Genomic DNA, 7628 nt, shown 5'->3' on the forward strand with positions numbered 1-7628 from the left:
ATTGTCACCTTAGCTTGCTACATAACTTCTGATAGGAACCCTGAGCACCACCACCAGTCAGCCTACCCCACTGCACACACTCATTGTTATTATGACAACAAGCGTAGCCTTGTCAGCAAATGAATGCTGTCTGAATACACACAAATTCTATTTGGCCACTTGTAACTTGCTGTTTGGACAGTCAGTAGTCCAAAATGGATTTTAAAAACTACATTGATTTGAGCATTAAGGCCTGCAGGGTGAACAAGGCCTTAGTTCACCATCACTGTCAGTGACATTTCAGTTCTGGAAATAACCCAAAAGGGCACAAGCTGCTAAAGGTGGAGGTAGAATTTCCAGTTTCTCAGTCTGAGTCAAACAGCAAAGTGCCAGTCTGTGTGTAGGCTAGACACTAGATCATCACTGCACTACACAGGAAGTACAGTGCGGTAATTGAGGTTTAGCACAAGTGAAACCCAGGTATAAAGAAGGTAAGTGCTCAGTTAGTCATCTCCCAATTGGTCCACTACTTCAATGACTGAACTAAGATGACATCATTTTGGGGTTGTCAAAAATCTCCAGTTTGTAGCGGATGATGTGCCAGTTTGGACAAAATAATGAAATCAATTGGACAACACAAACATATGATCTAATTGTGTATGAATGCTATAGTAAAATAAGGGATTTCATCTTTTTGGGGTTAGTTTTCCAGTTGTCATTTGTAAAAAATAAAATACAAATTATAATATTTTATTTTAGAAGGAAAGATATTTACGTTTTTGAATTCAGTTTATCCCAGTGGTTTGACCTACTGATTCCTGTTATTGAGAACTGTAGTTACTGAGAAATATCTGCATTCACACACATCTATAGACAAAACAACGTGTCAGTGAGAACACTAATACAAAACATTCCTTGGTAATATTAACACACAGTATGCTGAATTGGTCATAAATGCAAGGATGTTATTGTTGCATCATTGTTCTGACATGTAACTGTTACATTTCTTTATGAAGGTTTACTCAATTCCAGGTTCCTCATGTGGACAGTGGAAACCCCCAGGCTAGTATCTCACATCTCTTTTCTCACAGGCCTTTTGATATCATCTAAGCACTCTATATTTTCCTCCAAACATCAGTCTCTTCCAACCCACTCCTCTTCACACTATGCTCTCGCTCAGAATGACAGATGCACAGAAGTACCCCACGCCCACAGAGGCTCAGTATGCCCTACTCTACCCCCCAGTCCTGTACCCACTACAGGCATGGGTGGACTTCAAACCCCTCCCACCTGGAGAGTGTAACCATGTGGGAGAGCCAGGTAACTATCTATCCTGTTCTGCAATAGCAAGGAAAGAGGGGAAACTATCATGCTGGTGGATTATTAATGTCTTTCCTCATATTACTGCCAACTACAATAAAATGTTAATGCAAAATTGAACATTTCTGCTGGAATAATGTATGTCCGTTGAATTCACTTGTTGGGTTACATGATCACTGAAAAGTCACTACAATATTCCAGTTTTGTCATGGCCAATAGTATGAGACTGTTGTTCTGTCACTCACAAAGGATCCTCTCCACCAGAGAGTGACAGACGCCATCCTATTGGTGTCATCTTTTGACGACGAGACAATACGGAAGCCTTATATCAGAAAGGTTTATACTGATATGTCTGAGAGATTTGGTCTTGGAGCCCTAAGTTTCTTGGTAACCTGCCAAGGGGCTAATGGTAACCCTGTCGTTCTACCTGTGCAGGTGTTCAGTGTTGTGACTGCAGTTGCTGGTGACCTTCAGCATTGTGTGTGTACACTTTCTCCAGTATGGTGAGGGCAGCGGTGCAGAGCAACATATGGACCATTTTTATATTATTTCTCCATTTTCTTTCTCTGCATTGTTGCGAAGGACCCGTAAGTAAGCATTGTACTGTTAAGTTCACACCAGTTGTTTACGAAGCATGTGACAAATAACATTTGATTTACCTCAGCTCCTCCATCCTGTTTGCTTCAGTGGCCATCTGCCTCATCTGCTGCAGCTCATTTAGCAGTAGCCATCCCTGGAACCTGGTGGGTCACACGCACGCACGCACAAACACATAAACACAACCCCATCACAACTAGCTAGACCAGCGATTGGCAAACTGGCCCATGCAAAGTCACTAAGTAAATACTGAAGTGTGGGTTAGACTGAATTGAGCTCTAGGTTTATCTGTTCACGTATAGATATAAACTATACAATAGTTTTTTAGATGTGTTCACAAACATTTAAAAAGTGAAGTTACCGGTAATGGTTATAAGTGTATCTTGCTGTATTCACAGTTCCTTATTGGTTAATGCCAAATACATTCTCCTAGAACTTAGTTGCACTTTGAGTGAGTGTTATTTTAAGTTTTATGGTGTGTGTACTGCCTCTAGTCAGTGGTCGGCACTGTGGCCTCATTCGACAACACTGCTGTAGTCGTCGCCATGGGAGCAACAGTGGTCCTCTCCTTCAACATTATCATCTTCTCAGCCCAGGTCAGACTGGCTTTTCAAATCACAAAAAACATGATATTATGCTTAATTCCAAATCGACCATACCACATCAGTTTGTGGTCAGGCTGACCCCCCAGTGATCTAGCTTATTGGACAACAAATACCATATTGCCCAGGGTCGCTTTGGAATTCAGAAATAAAAGTTACTCACTCTCCTCTCTTTGGTCTGCAGACTCAAGTGGACTTCACACTTTGTAATGGCAGCCTGCTGGTGCTGGCAGTGGACCTTCTCATGTTCAGCTTCTTCTGTTTCTTCTACTCCAATGTGCTGCAGATAGTCTATGGATCTCTGGGAGCCCTGCTCTTCTCACTGGTACAGAACTCACTCAATGTTGTATCTCCTTTTATTAGGCCCTTTCTTTTTATGCAGCCTTGTAGCCACAATGAGCACTTCCATCTATTGCACCCTAAACCCTTTCCCTCCTGGTTATTGACTGCCAGCTGGTAATGGGCAGGCAGAAGTATGCCCTGGATCAAGAGGAGTATGTATTTGGTGCCCTGGTCCTGTACATCATAAACATATTCCTCTACCTGCTCATCCTAATGGGAGGCTCTGGCAAATACTCAGCTCATGGATGATTGACATACTGTACCATGACACTCATTTCTAGCTACAGCTTTTAGCTCTCCAAACACGCACACAAAATCCCTGAACATGTTCACAATGAAAACAGTTAATTTATTTTTTACATATTTGTCGAGCTCTTACAGAATTACTTTGTTGTGTTTTTGTTATCAATAAAATCAGTTTTGTGTTTAAGATGTGGTCATTGATACACGAATAGCAATAGCTTATGTAAAAACAACCTTCATTTCATTTCTTTACATTAAAAAGACACATTATGGGTGACATTTGACAACATAAAAAACTGCTGATATCAGAATAAGCTGTATCCAATCAAATCAAATGTATTTATATAGCCCTTCTTACATCAGCTGATATATCAAAGTGCTGTACAGAAACCCAGCCTAAAATCCCAAACAGCAAGCAATGCAGGTGTAGAAGCACGGTGGATAGGACAAACTCCCTAGAAAGGCCAAAACCTAGGAAGAAACCTAGAGAGGAACCAGGCTATGAGGGGTGGCCAGTCCTCTTCTGGCTGTGCCGGGTGGAGATTATAACAGAAGATGGCCAAGATGTTCAAATGTTCATAAATGACCAGCATGCTCAAATAATAATAATCACAGTAGTTATCAAGGGTGCAACAAGTCAGCACCTCAGGAGTAAATGTCAGTTGGCTTTTTATAGCCGATCGTTGAGAAAATCTCTACCGCTCCTGCTGTCTCTAGAGAGTTGAAAACAGCAGGTCTGGGACAGGTAGCACGTCCGGTGAACAGGTCAGGGTTCCATAGCCGCAGGCAGAACAGTTGAAACTGGAGCAGCAGCACGGCCAGGTGGACTGGTGACAGCAAGGAGTCATCATGCCAGGTAGTCCTGAGGCATGGTCCTAGGGCTCAGGTCCTCCGAGAGAGAGAGAGAGAGAGAAAGAAAGAGAGAATTGGAGAGGGCATACTTAAGTTCACACAGGACACCGGATAAGACAGGAGAAATACTCCAGATATAACAGACTGACCCTAGCCCCCTGATCAAGTTGTAGAAACATCTCAAGGACGATCAATGGGAACAGGATGCACCTGAGTCCAATTTCGAGTCTCAATACTGAATACTTATGTAAATACGATATTTATGTTTTTTATTTTTAATACATTTGAAAACATTTCTACACACCTGTTTTTGCTTTGTCGTTATTGGGTATTGTTTTATTTATTTTATTTAACCAGGAAGGGCAAGAGCGTCCTGGCCAAGATAGGCAGCACCAAGTCATTACAAAAATTACAGACAGACAACATGAAAAACTACAAGTAATCTAGTAAAAACCATTGAATTCACAAGAGTATAACAAAATCAAAAACAGCAAATTAAAAACATTGACAAGGTCAGGGAATCAGCCTCAAAATCCTTCATCAGTGATTTAAAAACACCAATCGGGACAAGTTCTTCCAGTTTAAAAGTATTTTGTAAGGTGTTCCAAGACGATGGCGCAGAGTACATAAAAGCCCTTTTACCAAATTCAGTTCGGACATTTGGAGCAGTTAGCAGGATAAAGTCCAGCGAACGAAGAGAGTACCCACCACATTTCTGAACAATAAAAATGCCCAAATAAAAAGGTAGTAAACCCAAAATGGCTTTGTAAATAAAAGTATACCAGTGACTGAGCCTACGAGTGACTAGAGAAGGCCAGCCAACCCTGGTATACAAAGTGCAGTGGTGCGTAAGGGTTTTGCATTTTAAAATAAATCTCAAAGCGCCATGGTAAAGGGTGTCAATTGATCTCAAACACTGAGCGGAAGCATTCATATATAAAATATCCCCATAGTCTAGTAAAGGCATAAATGTAGCTGATACTAGCCTCCTTCTGGCTTCAAAAGAAAAACAGGCCTTATTCCTAAAATAAAATCCCAATTTCAGCTTCAATTTTTTTATAAGTTGTTGAATATGCAATTTAAAAGAGAGGCCGTCATCAATTAGAATTCCAAGATATTTATATGAGGTTACAACCTCAATCTCCTTGCCCTGACAGGTAGTAATAGGTGAAATGTTCAGAGGTCTATTTCTTGCATTAGAAAACACCATTAGTTTAGTTTTGTCAGTATTGAGGATAAGCTTCAATTGACACAAGGTATGTTGAACAGTATAAAAAGCAGTTTGCAAGTTCTGGAAAGCTTTTGTAAGAGACGAGGCACAACAGTAAATAACAGTATCATCAGCATAAAAATGACGTTGTGCATTTTGGACATTTTTGTCTAAAACATTTATATAAATAGTGAATAAGAGAGGACCAAGTACAGAGCCTTGGGGCACACCATTAAAGACAGACAATTTAACAGACATAAGCCCATCAAATTGAGTGCACKGWGTTCTATCAGACAGATAGTTRGCAAACCATGCAACTGCMTGCTCYRAAAGACCTACACTCGACAATCTCTGCCTTAGTATAGCATGATCAACTGTATCAAAAGCCTTAGAGAGATCAATAAAAAGTGAGACACAGTGCTGTTTTTTGTCAAGGGCTTCAGTGATATCATTTAAAACCTTCATGGCTGCTGTAATTGTGCTATGCTTCTAATAGCCTTCCAAAACTTTCTAGGGTCATTCAGGTTATCAGTGGTAACAGACATAAAATATTCAGACTTGGCCTTCCTGAGAAGAAAAAAACACTTGTTTCGTAACTGCCTAAAAATAAGCCAATCAGCATCAGAACATGATTTCCTTGCTTTAGCCCAGGCTAGATTACGGTCGTGAATAATACAAGACAGCTCAGAAGAAAACCATGGATTATCCCGCCCTTTAACCCTGAACCTGCGGAAYGGGGCATGTTTGTTTACTATTTGGRAAAAAMCATCATGAAAGAATATCCAGGCAGTTTCCACATCAGGGATAAGCTCAATCTTGCTCCAGTCAAAATAAAACAAATCATGAAAGAAAGCCTGCTCATTAAAACACTTCAAATTTCTCTTACGAATAAAACGTGGGTTTGTCTTAGGAACCTTAGTATTTCTAACAGCAACAACAGCACAATGGTCACTTAAATCATTACAAAAAACACCAACCGCAGAATATTTATGTGGAACATTTGTCAATATCAAATCAATCAGGGTAGATTTATCTGGGCATTTAAGATTTGGGCGAGTGGGTGAGTTAATCAACTGGGTAAGATTCATAGAATTACAAAACATTTTTAAATCATCAGACACCGGCTTTAACCAACACCAGTTGAGGTCACCAATCACCGAGAGCAGAGGGGGGTCTATAACAGCCAATCACAGTTATAGAGAGGCCCTTTGAAACCTCAATACCTCAATAAAAATAAAGAAAAAACCTTGAATGAGTAGATGACTGGTTCTGTATATCCAGTTAATTCAAAAAATCAATTCAAAGTTTATGGAAAAACTGCAGTTTTCCTCATGTGAAAATTACAGTGTTATAGTGGGAAGGATCCTATAACTCAAGACTGTGTGAATGCATGTACCACACCGAATAAATAAATACTGTGCCTTTGAAGATTTGTCTTTGTTCATGAAACTACACTGCAGGCTGGATGTCTAAACTAAGTCCATTTTGACTGTTAATAGATTTTTAGATTCATTCTCATCAATGACAACATTCTCGTACTGAATTGTCACTCATCTAAGTCTGGTATCCGGGGTGATCTGGTTAAAGATTATAAAATTGATTAAGTGGCTCTTTCCTTGTAGAATGTTGACAGCAGTATAGAACACGTTGTACTGCTAAGATGCTTAATAGCTACACTCACCAACACAGGAATCAACTTTATCCCTCATGCTTGCCCTGAGCAAACCGATAAATTGCCCCTCACTATAGCTTGCACTTCTCCACATGGCCAGACTTATAGTGGTATTCTCCCCTTTTAATGCGCTTGAAAAATACCATAATGTCTGAAATAGACACCAAAGTTGACATAGTGTACAAACAATTATCTAGGCAAAGTAATACAAAATTATTTTGGGATCTACTGCTCTGCTAACAAGCTAGCTAAAGAGTAGTCTGTGGCTAGCTAAGACAGAGAAAGGGGACGGAAGAAGTTCAACACTTTATTCATTTCATTTCAGCACATGGATTCGTCATGGATTGGGCAAGGGTCTTTGATCGTGCTGGTGAACGGTAGCTGACAGTGTCGGCTAAAAATGATGTCGGAACCATTCCGACTTCTGCCGAACCATACAGTTTGACGCAACTGGTGTGCAAGAGGCGTTAAACTGAGGCGTTGGCGGGACATATTACCGCATTCATGACTACCTTGGTTGGTTGAAAATAAAAGTACAGGCGTTGTTACCTGCAATACCTTTCAGATATTAAGAATAGTCGGTGGCTTTTCGTCCTGGTTTGAAAGGGCTAATACTGCCATGCTACATACATACAGTCTAATCCCCTCTTGGCAACATTGAGAGCATTACATGAACCTCTCTCTTTTTTATCCCACCACTCTTCCCAGATAAAGAAAATAGATCCCTCCTCTCCTCATTCTCTCCAGGACGTGGGTTCAGGGTTAGAAACAGCTCTCTGGTAAGGATCAGAACAAAAACATAATTTCCGTT

Source organism: Salvelinus sp. IW2-2015, linkage group LG19, assembly GCF_002910315.2.
Source record: "Salvelinus sp. IW2-2015 linkage group LG19, ASM291031v2, whole genome shotgun sequence".
Taxonomy (NCBI): Eukaryota; Metazoa; Chordata; class Actinopteri; order Salmoniformes; family Salmonidae; genus Salvelinus; species Salvelinus sp. IW2-2015.